The sequence below is a fragment of the Rattus norvegicus genome, chromosome 12 (genome assembly GCF_036323735.1).
Source record: "Rattus norvegicus strain BN/NHsdMcwi chromosome 12, GRCr8, whole genome shotgun sequence".
Lineage (NCBI taxonomy): Eukaryota > Metazoa > Chordata > Mammalia > Rodentia > Muridae > Rattus > Rattus norvegicus.
In genome coordinates, this window is record NC_086030.1 from 32,678,815 (window position 1) to 32,693,452 (window position 14,638).

A 14,638-nucleotide genomic window follows, 5' to 3' on the forward strand; every position below is an offset into this window, starting at 1 on the left:
GTGATCTCCCCGATATCTTCCTGTCTGTCTGATGCAGAGCAGGTCACGTCTAGTGATCCTAATCTCTAATGGTCACTGCCTCTTTCTTAGCACATGGCTTCACTGCACTCTGAAGCTTCCTCGTGCTCCCTGCCTCTCCAAGCGGCACACTTTGTATTCATTTCAGCCCATGTGTTGCCCCTTTTCACCGTAGACTTGGATAAGAGTAACCAGTAATGACCACACCACAGCCTCAATGCCATGTCTTGGAATTTCCTCTGCAAAAGATGTTGGGCCATTCCTCTTGAGTTGAGATTCAGGGAGATGATCAGGGCATGGACAGCATAGTCAGATTCTTTGCCAAGGTATCACACACATGGCAGCCAATAGAGTCCCCACTCCCTGCTGTGAGCTGAGTCTTCACTGTCGGTGTTATAATTAGCACTTCTGTCTTTCACACAAACTGGTGAATCCTTCATACAGCACTCAACAGATTTTCTAATCCGAAGTTCTGAAGTCTTCCACATTCCTTTAAACACGACACACCAACAAAAGGGATTAAGTTCTTCACTAGCAGCAATGAGGTGTAATCTGACAGAGCATTGTAACAACACAGTGAAACTTTATCATTCACAATGGAGTTCTGTAATTCCTCATTCTGTGCTTGTGGGTTTGAATAGGTTTGGCTTCCACAGACTCATGTGTTTGAATGCTTGGCCATACACAGTGCGCTATTAGGAGGTGTGTGGTCTTGTTGGAGGAAGTTTGTCCACTGTGGGGGTAGGCTCTGAGATTTCCTAGGCTCAGGCTCCACCCAGTGCAGAAGAGAGTCTCCTGCTGGTTGCCTTTCAATCAAGATGGAGAAAACTTTCATGCTGCCATGCTTCCCGCCATGATGATAAAGGACTAAACCTCTGAAACTGTAAGCCAGCCTCATTTAAATGATTCCTTTTGTAAGAGTTGTTGTGGTCATGGTGTCTCTTTAACAACAATAAAACCCTAAGGCAGTGCAAAGACAAAGAGAATTGTCATGCGAAAGAGGAGCATTGTGATATGAAATTGTGGCCTTATGACGTCACACCGGCACACCACCCCTAGTGGACCACTGTGAACCCAAACTCAGCATTATCACAGTGGGACACTGCACCAGTGGAAAATTCGACGTCACAATGGAAAGCTGTTGCGTGGCAATGCAACACTGAGATGTTACGGTTCAACGTGGTGATGGCTCAGGGAAACATTGTAATGTCACAATGATTCTTTGTAGTGGCACAACTCAGAATTTTGGTGTAGTTGGACATTTGCATGACAATGGTGGAGCACTGTGATGTCACCTTAGACCTTTATTATGGAAACATACTCCGGTGATGTCACAATGGAATGTTGTGATGTCACAATGGAATGTTGTGATGTCACAATGGAATGTCGTGGTGTCATGATGGACTGCTGTCATGTCACAATGTAGCAGCACTGTGATGTCAGATTTCAACATGTTTTCGTGAAGAAAAGGAGCAATGTGAAGCCACAATTCAGAATGACAATGTCGCCATGCAGCATTGGTTTTGTTTGGGGGTGGAGTGGGGTTCAAGACAGGGTTTCTCTGTGTATCCCTGGCTATCCTGGAACTCATTCTGTAGACTAGGCTGGCCTTGAACTCAGAGATCCACTTGCCTCTACCTCTCAAGCCCTGGGATTAAAGGAGTGCGCCACTGCTGCTGGCTACAATGTAGTTTTGTTATCTCATAAGGCAGCAGTTATGCAGAGTGAGGTACTATGTCACCATGTCACAAAACAGCATTGCGATGGGACAGGTGGAGGAGGAAACGAAAGGCCGAGATGGCTTGACAGTGAAGACAGGTTTACTTTGGAATAGACCTGAAAAGGGTTCTTCTCATCGATGCGAGAGTCAAAACTCCTCTTTCAGGCTGGGGTTTTGTCAGGGCTGGGGATTGGGATGGAAAAGGGTGGAGGTCCACTTCATCCAGGTGCTGTTAGCACTAAGTAGAATGTGCGGGAATGGACAGTGGTGTTGACTTAGGGCATTGACTTGGGAAGATGAAACTGTTAGTCACAGGAAAGGGTGACGTTCAAGCTGAGCAGGCATTCATGGGGGTGGGGGTACTATTCTGGTGGGGGTGCAAGTGTCTCTAAGTTGTGTTCTTGTTCTCTCTCACATGTACTGACCCAAAGGGCATGTTCATGGTACGATGAGACACTGGGATCAAATACAGCATTGAGATCTTTACAATTCAACACTATGTCATCAAAATTCAGCATCCTGGCAGCACGGTATAGCATAACTGAGGCACGACTCAGCATATGTTATCTCGATTGGTCATTGCAGTGTCAAAATTCAGCATTCTGATATCACAATGGGGCTTTGGACAATTTAACATTACACCAAAGGACTGTCATTTTATGGAAAGTTGTCACGTCACAAGCAAGGATTGCGGTGACCCAATTAAACGCCATAAGACATCTTGATGCTGGAATTCAGCAACACAACATTGCAATGTAGCACTGTGGTGGCCCTACAGATTAGCGATGTCACAGCGAAACACTTGGACGTCACCCAGTTACCGTTGTGATAGCAACATGCGGCCTGGTTAGAGAGTCGTGTGACTTGTGGATGGTGATGACACAATGCAGTATCGTGACAGCCGACTGTAGCACGGATGTCAAAATCCAGGCTTGTGAAGACATAATGTAGGATTAGGATGTCCAAGTTCAGCGTTGCAGTAGAACAAGGCACTCTTGTGTTCCACCATCATTAAGTATTAGCACAAAAGAGCATTGATATGGAGTGATTTAGCACAGCGATGACACGGTGAAGCATTATGATGTCACAATTCAGCATTATGACATGATGGAGCGCCGCGGTCGCCAAAGGTGGCGAGGTAGAACATTGCGAAGCACTCTGTGGGTAAGTGATGTCAAAATCCATCACAGTGATATCATAACATTGTGGAGGTAAAACAGAGCGTTGGGTTAGCACGATTGACCCCTGTACGGCCACAGCGTGGCTTAGTCAGGGTCACTATTGCTGTGCTGAAACATCGAGACCAAAGCAACTTGGGGGAGGAAAGGGTTTATTTGGCTTACACTTCCAGGTCACAGTTCATCATCAAAGGAAGTGGGGACAGGAACTCAAACAGGACAGGAACCTGGAGGCAGGCACTAATGCAGAGGTAGTTTCTTAACTTAGGCTCCCTCCTCTCTGATGACTCTAGCTCATGCCAGTTGACATAAAACTAGCCAGCACACCGCACAGTAGTGTAATACAGCAGTGATGCACTGTGTCACATGGGAGCGTTGAAATAAAGGGACATAACGGTGGTGTGTTGGGGTATCGTGGTGGAATACTCTAGCAGTTAATGAATGAGCATTTTACATCAACTTGTCACAAGCTAGAGTCCCTGGAGAGGAGGGGGCCTCAACCGAGAAAATTCCTCAAGAAGATTGGGCTCCACGCAAGCCTGTAGGGCATCTTCTTCATTAGTGATTGATGTAGGAGGGTCCAGCCCATTGTGGGTGGGGCCATCCCTGAGCTGGCGGTCCTGGGTGCTGTAAGAATCCAGCTAAGCAAACCAGGAAGCAGCTCCCCTCCATGGTCACTGCATCAGCTCCTGCCTCCAGGTTCCTGCTCTCTTTGAGTTCCTGTCCTTACTTCCTTTGGTGATGAACAGTGACATGGATGTGTAAGCCAAATAAACCCTTTCCCCGCCACAACTTGCTTTTGTCCATAGTGTTCCGTCAAAGCAATAGCGACCCTATGACAAGTTGGTACCAGGGTAGTGGGGTATTGTTGTGACGGGCCTGCCTATGTTTTGGGGAGAACTGTGGAAGGACTTTGGAACTTTGGGCTAGAAGAGCCATGGAGTGTTGGGAGCAGCCTTGAGATGGCGAAAGCAGCCTTCAAGTTAAAAAGCAATTGGGTTCTAGCCTTATGATAGAATAATAAGCAATAGTCTTCAGGTTAAAAAGCAATTGTAGGAGTTGGGGATTTAGCTCAGTGGTAGAGCGCAGCAAGCACAAGGCCCTGGGTTCGGTCCCCAGCTCCGAAAAAAAAAAAAAGAGAGAGAGAGAGAGAGAAACCAATTGTATTTTAACCTTATGATAGAACAAAAAGCAATAGCCTTAGGTTAGATCAAAGCAGCACCTGCAGCTCTACATAAATTCAATAGATAGCATAAATCTAGGTGTCAGATCACTGAGTACCGGTGGTCAGGCACTGGTGGTCAGGTCACTAAGCAACCCACCCTGCTGTTCCCCCGCTTGGCCGATTTACCCAGCCAATATTCTGGTTATCAAGCCAGGCCCATTCTTTTGTGGTCACCCAACCCCTCCCCACATTTTGCTTCTACCAGTGTATCTTCAGCCTGAGAAAAATTAAAAATTGTCAGCTTGATCAGACTTCTTGACTTGCTGTCCATTCTTTGCGTCTCTTGTCCCCCATTCTCTCCTAGGTGGACCCCAGACCCTGGTCGACTGCCCTGCGGGTTGGGGCAATGGAGTGTTGAGAGCTCAGTGAACGGCTCTGTAGGATCAGAATGTTGAGAGCCGTGCAGACGTCAGAGGCCTGACTTGTGAGGTTTCAGAGGGATGCAAAGGCTCTACCAGGTCATTTGTGTGAAGCATCTGAGGTTCTGGTCAGCTGGAACTGAAGAATCAGCTGTGATTAACAAGAGACCGGCACTGCTGAAGTAAAAGCTTTGCTTTTCTGGGACAATTGATGCTGGCCGGCTGGAGCCGAGATATTAACAGTGACTAAGAAGAGACCAGCATCACTGAGGTGAAATCTTCTGGGAAGTGTTTCTTAGAGTCAGCCCATAGAAGCTGTGTTCCAGCGGTGACCAAGGTTGTACGTCATGCTGGTATAAGAACTTGGTAGTGTGACAGTCACCCAGGTGGGACTGTTTCTGAACAGTTTTAGAACTGGGTTATGGAGAGCAGCTGAGGCTTAGCACTGAGAGAGGCCAGGAGAGGCCATGGGTGAAGGGGCAGCAGCCTCAGTGGCAGCTGAGGGCCCAGGATTGAAGGGGTCCTACTGAGAAATTGAGGCTTGGCACCATGAAGAGAGCCCAGGAGAGGCTATTGGTGAAAGTGCAGCCCAGTTGCAGCAGAAGCCCCCAGCATGTTGGAGATGCCAGTACCATGGGATGACTGCCATGAACAGCCGAAGTGGGGAACAGAGCCTGCCGAAGCCTAACAGACAAGCTGTGCTTGCTACAGAGAGCAGAGCCGAGGAGAAGTGACCCAAGCCCCTTGGAGGAGCCTCGAAGATGGTGAGTCAATCCCTGATAGTCCTACACTAAGTTATTTACGGCTTGGGAGTTTGGCGATGCTTTGATCAGATTGCGGTAGTACCCTGGTTCTTCCCTCTCGAAGTAAAAGCACTTAGTTACTTTTCTTTTTAGTTAATAGGAGCCCACAGTTGAAAGTCTTTGGATTTTAAAAAGCTTTTGATTTTAAAAGACTTTTATTTTTTTTCTCTCTCTTTTTTTTTTTTTTCGGAGCTGGGGACCGAACCCAGGGCCTTGTGCTTGCTAGGCAAGCGCTCTACCACTGAGCCAAACCCCCAACCCCTTTTATTTTTTTTCAAGGCAGGGTGTCTGTGTAGTCCTGGACTGTCTTGGAACTCAGACGTTAAAGATAAGGATGAGGAAGTCGGGGAGGCAGGAGCAGGTCTCAGGAAGAGGACAGGTTGGCTCAGTAAGTGGCGGGAACTCTGAAGATTTAGTTCTGGAAAGAGTATGTGGGGGGGGGGGGAGGCAGGGTGGCGAGCATTGATGGGAAATAACAAGGGAGCCTGTAGGAGCTGCGCTGAAAAGTGACAAGAAAAAGGCTGTGCCTTTGAAGACAGAAGTAACATTGAGTATTATAAATAATTCCACCTGTCAGAAAGCTTCAGGCTACATCGTAGCAGGTTAGAAGGGATAAAAACTTGAGCTAGAAACGTTTTTTTGTTTTGTTTTGTTTTTATTATTTTAGACAAGGTCTCGCCAGGAGGGGGTGGTGCGTGCCTTTAATCCCAGCACTCAGGAGGCAGAGGCAGAGGCAGAGGCAGAGGCAGAGGCAGATGACTCTTGAGTTCTCAGTCAGCCTGGTCTACAGAGTGAGTTTCAGGACAGCCAGGGCTACACCAAGAAACCCTGTCTTGAAAACAAAATGATAGACAAAACCTGCCAAGATTCTCAGGCTGACCTCTGTCCAAGATTCTGCTCCTTTAACTTTTCAAGCAGCTGGAATCGGTGAAAGATCGTTTGGAGGGCAACTTCTTTGTTTTTGTTATACAGAAGACGTAGTCTCATCGCATAAATGACAGCCCGTCTTCTTAAACTGGGGGGTTGGGGTCCTGTATGGCTCTGTAGATGAGGCTGGCCGAGAACTCAGAGAGTGATAGGATGAAAGGCACATGCCACCTTGTCCAGCTGAGATTGACTTTTTGAGAGGGGGGGGGGAGAGGGAGAGGGAGAGGGAGAGGGAGAGGGAGAGGGAGAGGGAGAGGGAGAGGGAGAGGGAGAGGGAGAGGGACTGACTGAAATTTTAGGTGTTTTGAAGACTGTGGGACTTATAAAATTTGGAATATTTTATATTGTTTCTGTCGATGCGAGATCTTCGAGGTGGATAGGGCAGGAAAGGTTGTGGTCCAGTAGTGGTGTTTGTGTCAAGTTGACAAGGGGTCAGTTGTGCTGGCTGGTATCATGTCAATGTGACACAAGCTAAGGTCACTGGAGAGGAGGGAGCCTCCCTGAGAAAATGCCTCCCTAAGATCTAGCTGTAAGGCATTTTCTTAATTAGTGACTGATGGGTGAGGGCCTAGCCCATTGTAGATGGGGCCACCCATGGAAAGAGGTCCTGGGAGCTATAAGAAAGCAGGCCAGTGAGTGAGCAGCCCTCCTCCATGGCTTCTGTGTCAGCTCCTGCTCTCAGGCTCTTGCCCTGTCTGAGTTCCTGCCCTGACTTCATCTAATGATGGACTGTGGTGTGGAAATGTGGCCAAATGAACCTTTCCTCCCCAAGGTGCTTTTGGCCATGGCGTTTCATCACAATGACAGTAACCCTGACTAGGACAACCATTCATCTTTTAAAAGTCAGAACGGATCACTGTCATGTCACAATTGGCACCGGGATGTCACAACAGAGAACTGTGATATCACAAAGGAAAAAGGGATGTCAACACTGGGCGTTCTGCTATCACAATGAGGCATTGTGAGCACATAATGGGGCTTGTGATGTCACACTGAGATATGATGGTGTCACCACAGAGAATTGTAATGTCACAATTATATTATGTCACAAAACAATGTCCCTTATTATGCCACATTGTGTTGGCATAATGAAGTATTGTGATGTCAAAATGTGCACTGTGATGACCCAGTGGTGCATAATGACCTAATGGTGCATTGTGATGTAACAGTGGTGCATTGTGATGTAACAGTGGTGCATTGTGATGTAACAATGGTGCATTGTGATGTAACAATGGTGCATTGTGATGTAACAATGCTGCATTGTGATGACCCAATGGTACATTGTGATGTAACAATGGAGCACTGTGATATAACAACATAGCTTTGTGATGTAACAATGCTGCATTGTGATGACCCAATGGTACATTGTGATGTAACAATGGTACATTGTGATGTAACAATGGTGTATTGTGATGTAACAATACAACACTCTGATGTGACAATGAAGCAACTGTGATGTAACAATGGAGCATTTGATATAAAAGTGGAGCGCTGTGATGTCATACTTCATATTCTAATAGCACTAGTGGGTGATGTGATGTCACAAACCAATATGATGACACACTGAAGCATTAGGATACAGCCTCAGAGCATGGACTTATCCAAATTGTCCTTTGTGATGTCACACACAGTGAAGATGGCTATTTACAATTGAGAACTGTCATGACACAATGGGGCACTTCGATGCCATCTTGGAAGTTTGCGATGACACAATGGGAAATTTTGATGTCAGAATGGGGCATTATGATGTGAACATTGAACACTGTAATACCATAATTCTAATTGCTATGATACAAGTGTGCCCTGTGACATCACAATACATCCATTGCCTCGATGTGGTACTGGAGCAGCATGCAGGACCACTGTAGAGTTATAATTCAGTGTTGTGAATAGTACGATACATTGTCACCATGGCTAACCCAGGGCTGTGAGGGCATAGTGGATCTTTGTGATGACATTTCTATTATAGCGATGGGGGGGTGACATTTATACTACAGTGATGGGGGAAGGCTGCACCGGAATAAAATTGAGCATCATGACAGTGCCCTTCCAGATTGTATGACGTACCCTTCTGTCGCTGTGATAGAAAACACCGCGACTGAGACAGCTGATGGAAGAGAGTTCTCTATGTTGGCTTTCATTTCCAGATGGTTGGGATCTATGGGTGATGCTGTGGAGAGGCGACAGGTGTCAGTCAGGCTGTCAGTGGGAACAGCTGAGAGCTCACACTTTGAACTGTGAGCACGAAGCAGAGAGAACAAACTGGAAGTGGTGTGTGCCTTCTGAACCACTGAGCCATCTGTCTCCCTTCCTATTTTGTGTTTTTTTTATTATTTATTTTATGTATATAAGTACACTGTCCCTGTCTTCAGACACACCAGAAGAGGACATCGGACCCCATTCCAGATGGTTGTGAGCCACCATGTGGTTGCTGGGAATTGAACTCAGGACCTTTGGGAGAGCAGTTAGTGCTCTTAATCACTGAGCCATCTCTCCCACCCTCTATTTTGTGTTTTGAGACAGGGTCTCACTGCAAACCCTAGTCTGCTCCTGAACTCTTGGTCTTGCCTCTAGAGTGTTGGGATTTCAGGTGCGGGTCACTGTTCCCCAAACTTCCCACTTCTTTTAGTCTGTATAACGTCCTGACTGCCTCGGGCCAGTAAATTTTATGAGCTTGGGTATGGTGGTACACACCTGTAATCCTGATACTGTGGAGGGTGAGGCCCAATGATTGACTGTGAATTCTCAGACCCTGAGACCCTGCCTCAAAACAAACAACTAAAAGCCCCCTGGGAAGCTGAGGCAGGAGGATTGCTATGTTCAAGATTAACCAGGGCTTTATAGTGAGTCCTTAGCCAGTCTGAGCTCTGAGAGTCACACCCTGCCTCAAAACAAAAACACAAGCAAAGAAATTTTGTGGGCCTACGTCCTGCTTCTGGTATCCTGGCCAAGAATGTGCCTCTTACAATGCTTGGCTGGTGTTGGGTCTTGTGAATGATTTCTAGAGCAGGGGGGAAAGACCGATCAATTTTAATCAACAAAGATTCTTTACTGGTTCTGTAGACATGTATTGAGATAGATTTTGGGCAACCAGGCCCTTTAATTAGGCCAGCCACTGACAGTGGTGGTTGGCAGGGGTTGGGGATGTATGTGTGAAGCTGGACTATGGAGATCCACCGGAAGCAGAAGAACAAAGGAGATTCCGTATATTCAGAGGCTTAAGAAGGAAGCGATGTCTGAGCTTAGAGTTTTCTGGGCTTAGAAGGTAGGTGCCTCTAAGTTTAGAAGACTTTTTATTTTTCTTTTTTCGGAGCAGGGGACCGAACCCAGGGCCTTGCGCTTGCTAGGCAAGCGCTCTACCACTGAGCTAAATCCCCAACCCCTAGAAGACTTTTTTTCTTTTATTAGTTAGGGTTTCTATTGCTGCTGCATGACCTTGGGGAGGAAAGGGTTCATTTGGCCTACCCTTCCCATTACTGTTCATCATCAGAGGAAGTCAGGGTAGGAACTCAGGGCAGGAGCCTGGAGACAGGAGCTGATGGAGGCCATGGAGGGATGCTGCTGACTGGCCTGCTCCTTGTGACTTGCTCAACCTTCTTATATCATCCATGGCCACCAACTCACATGTGTCACTAGACACAATGGCCTGGGTCCTCCCACATCAAACACTAGTTAAGGAAATACCCTAGGGTTAGAGAGATGACTCAGAGGTTAAGAACATTGGCTGCTCTTCCAAAGGTCCTGGGGTTTAATTCCCCGAAACCACATGGTGGCTCACACACAACCATCGGTAATGGGATCCGATTCACTCTTCTGGTGTGCATGAAAACAGAGTGCTCATAGACATTAAAAAAAAGTATTTAAAAAAGAAAGGCAATGCCCTGGAGGCTTGCCTACAGTCAGAGCTTATGGAAGCATTTTCTCAACCGACATTCTCTCCTCTCGGACGACACTAGCTTACGTCAAGTTCACATAAAATTAGCGAACATAGTAAGTGAAGGTATTTACGTAGGACATAAGGCAAACGATTTAGAAATTAATTTTATTGTCCTATTGGGTCTCATGGTGGACACAGGTTAGATTAGTGTTTTACAGAAAGGTATTAGAAAGAATATAAGGGTGTGGTCAATCCCCTCTGCCTTAGCCCTAGTCATGGGTTTCCTGGGGGTGATGGGATGCTTGGGGACTGGACAGTGGTTGGCCCAGTACTATGCCATGCTCCGACTCCTTCACGTTCCCTCATCTAAATTCACTGCCATCAAAAAGCATGGGGCTCAGTCTGGCAGGCAGTGGTGGACACACCTTTAACCTCAACTCAGGAGACATTGGCAGGCAGATCTCTGTGAGTTTAAGGCCAGCCTGGTCTACAGAGTGAGTTCCAGGACAGCCAGGGCAACACAGAGAAAGCCTGTTTTGGGAGGGAAATAATAAAAGCTTGAGTCCCTGAAAGAGAAGGACAAACTTTGGGCAAAGCTTTCAGCTAAGGGTGCTCTGTGAGGAGCTCCCTGCCAAAGGTGATGCATGTTGTGGCCTGAAGGGAGACTGAGAGAGGGTTTCAGGGGCCCTAGTATTACCTGTATCTTCTGGCCCTGGAGGACTGCCACCTACAGGTATTAGCAGCTCCTTTGTGGGTCCTAAGCTGACTGTGAGCCTGCAGCTGTCACAGGTGTCAGGTGTCACAGGTGTCATAGCTGTCATTACAGGTGTAGGTGTCACAGGTGTCATAGCTGTCATTACAGGTGTAGGTGTCACAGGTGTCATAGCTGTCATCACAGGTGTCAGGTGTCCGTCCCAGGTGTCATAGCTGTTGTCCCAGCTGTCACAGGTGTCATCACAGGTGTCAGCTGTCATAGGTATCTCAGGCCTCTGCTTCTTTCTGATGGACTCAGCCCAACCTAAGTAGTAGCTATCTCCGGTTCATGGGATGGAGAGTCGCAAGCCTTGTGAGATGTCCTGAAGGCCTGCAGAGTGGTCAAGGGCAGGCAGACCTTCCCAAATCCAGTGCTGTTGAGTTAGAGTCTGGAGCAGACTGAGACGGAGCACATCATAGCCCTCCAGGTCCCTGGCTTCAAGGTGGAAACCTACAGACATTTTGCTTTCTCACCTAGCAGACTGCAATAGCTTGGACCACACCCAGGCAGTTCTCATGAGCCCCTTCCTTCCCCAGGACCTAGCCAGTCAGCCAACCCTCTGAGTTCCTACCCTAATTTTGTCCTCCATCTTCACAGGTATCTCTAGTGCACCTCTAGTCACTATTGATTGTCACCTGAACCAGCCCAGGGTCTCATGACTAAGACAGGACTTAGTCTTCCATTTCCACAGCCTCTACCTAGCAGCCACAGGGCCTTTGTACTGACCTGGTCTTTGTCAAAATGCAGATTTCATAAAAAAGAATAAAAATTAAAGGGGGTGGTTGTGGTGGTGGAGAGATGACTCGGTGGTTAAGAGCACTGACTCCTCTTCAGAGAACCTGGGTTTGATTCCCAGCACCCACATGGCGGTGCCCAACTGTCTACAACTCACTTCCAGGGATCCAACTGCTTTTCTGGCTTCCCTTGGCACTAAGCACATAAGTGGTGGACAGACATCCATACACATAAAAAGGCATAATAAGATAATAAGAGAAAAAAAATGAAGCAGCCAGGCATGGTGGTTTAAATCTGTAATCCTAGTACTCAGGAGGAAGGGCACAGTCGTGCTCAGGCTAGCCTGGTCTACATAGAGCATTCCAGGCTAAGTAGGGCCACTCAACGAGACTCCGTATCTCAGGGGCAGCAGGCATGCAGTTGAGGGCTGGGATGAAATCTTTCAGCAACAAAAGGCTTCCCTAGCCTAGGCCATGAAGGGTTAATGACCTAAAACATGGAACCTCAGGGGATCTGAGAAATTCCCAACTCAGCATAATGTTAGGAACACCTGCCTTTCTAGAAAGCCAACACTGCAGAGACGGCATCCGCTGAACTCGTACGTCTACTGATAAAATATCTTCCTCCATCCTATAGGGGCTCACAGAGCCCCACCAGCCAAAAAGCATGCATGGGACTTGCCCAAGGCCCTCAGCAACTATGTAACAGTTGTGTCGCTTGGTCTTCATGTAGGACTCATAACATCGGGAGCGGGGCCATCTCTGACCCCGTTGCCTGACGTTAGGACCCTTTCCCCACTACTGGGCTGCCTACTCTAGCCTCAATAGGAGAAGATGGCGTCTAGTCTTACTGGAACTTGATATGCCAAAGCTGGTTGATTGCCAGAGGAGGCCTCCCCTCTTCCCAAAGAGAAAGGAGGAATGAATGGTTGGGTTAGGAGAGGACTGGGAGGAGAGGAAGCAGTGGACACAGTGTAAAGTAAATACAGGTAGAAAACTTCCTCCGCAGAAGTTCCCTCGTCCACCCTATACACACACCCTTTGCCCTTGCCCCAGCTGCCCGTGTCCTGCTCATGCAGGGAGGCTGGTACCTTTATATTGTTCTGACTAAAGGACAATCTGGACTTGCAGAGGTCCGTCCCTAACCTGATCTAGCAGGCTAGGTTCTATGTTTAATCTCAGCAGAGGCTGATGGGATGGCGCATTGACTCCTGCCTGCTAGGAGCCGAATTCTGACCCCTCTGCAAGAGCAGCGCATGCTCTAACTGCTGAGCCATCTCTCTAGGTCCCTGGCCTTGAACACTTGATGCTCCTGCCTTTAACTCCCAAGTACTGGGAGTGCAGGCGTGTACCACCACGACCATGGGGTCAAGCACACCCACAGCTCTGCAGTCACAGAGTCCTTTCCGTTCCCACACTGTCCCTTGTACCAAGCCCCTGAACAGAACGTGTTAAAGGTCAGAGAGGTGTCACCAGGCTGAGACAGTTGGCGACTTGTCCTTCCTGGAAGTTAGGATCTGGTTAGAGTGATAACCTCAAAAGTCCCCGGACAGGGCAGTTGAAACTGGTTTGACAATGAGGCTCCCCTGCCTCCTTGTTTACTGCCTCCAGGCTTTACCAGCTGTGATCAGTCAGTGATTTGCATGGTTGTCAACCTGCCTTCTGTAGGAAATAACTTGGAGAGGCTGGGGGTGTAGTTCAATTGGAACGGTGTTCGTCTAATAGCCATGATGCCCTGGCCTCTATCCCCAGCACAGCATAAACTGGGCACGTCAGAAGGCCTGTCAATTATAACAGTGGCTCTCAGTCTTCCTAATGCTGTGACCCTTTAATGCAGTTCCTCTGGTTGTGGTGACACCCAACCTTAACGTTATTTTCATTGCTACTTCCTAACTGTAATTGTGCTACTCTTAGAATCACAAATATCCATGTTTTGTGGTGGTCTTGGGTGATCCCTGTGAAAGGGTCTTTTGACCCCTAATGGGGTCCCTCCCCATAGGTTGAGAACCACAGACTTAGGGGGTAGAGGAAGGAGGATAGGAGATCAAGGTCATCTGGCCATCCTGGGCTACAAGGCAAGAGCTTTCTAAAGCAATAATACAACACAAAACAAAACATAAATTCAATTCTCCTGAGAAGGGGGCATGGCTTGACATGTGGAGGGTGGCTACCAGAGTCTGGGAAAGCAGGACACAGACAGCAGGCTTCCTGGGCTCCAGGAAGTATTCCTCAGGCCTGAATTCAGCCAAGATCATAAATCAGAGAGGACCCACGGAAGAGGAAGGGACTAGCAGACATGGCAGAGTCTCGCCTGCCTATTATGATGCCTCCTGGGGATGTACTGTGCCTAGGATAGAAGATGTGCACTGGAGAACAAGGGTCTAGGGCTCATTCCAGCCTCTGGAGACAGGAGCAAAGGTTCTTTGCCCTGATTGGGGCTTGGACCATTCAGTCACCCAACGAGAACATCTGGGTGAGTTTTGTTCCTTCACCTACCCACCCATCCATTATCCTGTTGGGTTGGTACTGTGACTTCCTAACCATCCTTACTTGCTCCCAGCCCCACCCACGCTGGCCTCCATCACCCGCATCTGGAGTTACCAGGCATGGGCCTCTCATCTGCTGGCCATGCTTTCCCCAGAGCTTTGCAGGGCTGGTTTTTTAAAGTATGTTGGGATTTAGTCCAGATGTTTCCTGATTCGGACGTGCTCCCCGGACACGTTGTTCAGCTGTTATCTTTTTACCTTGTTTCTAGTTGATTTAAAGTACCTATCAGCAGTCCACTGGCTTTGGCAGTTCACGAAGTAAAAGCCTGGGAAAAGCGGAAGAGTGGGCAATGACTCTTGATAGCATTGGGTGCCTTTCAAATACAGCATATGGTTCTGTATCAGGAGCACTGAGAAGACCCTAGGACGTGTGGGGTATCCACTGGAGAAGGCTGCTTGGATGGAGTTAAGCCAATAGGAAGTCTTTATTAGCTGGCTGGCTGCACTGGGTGTCTAATCCCAGTTGTAGCACAGAGCCTTCTCAGAGAAAGCTTTTA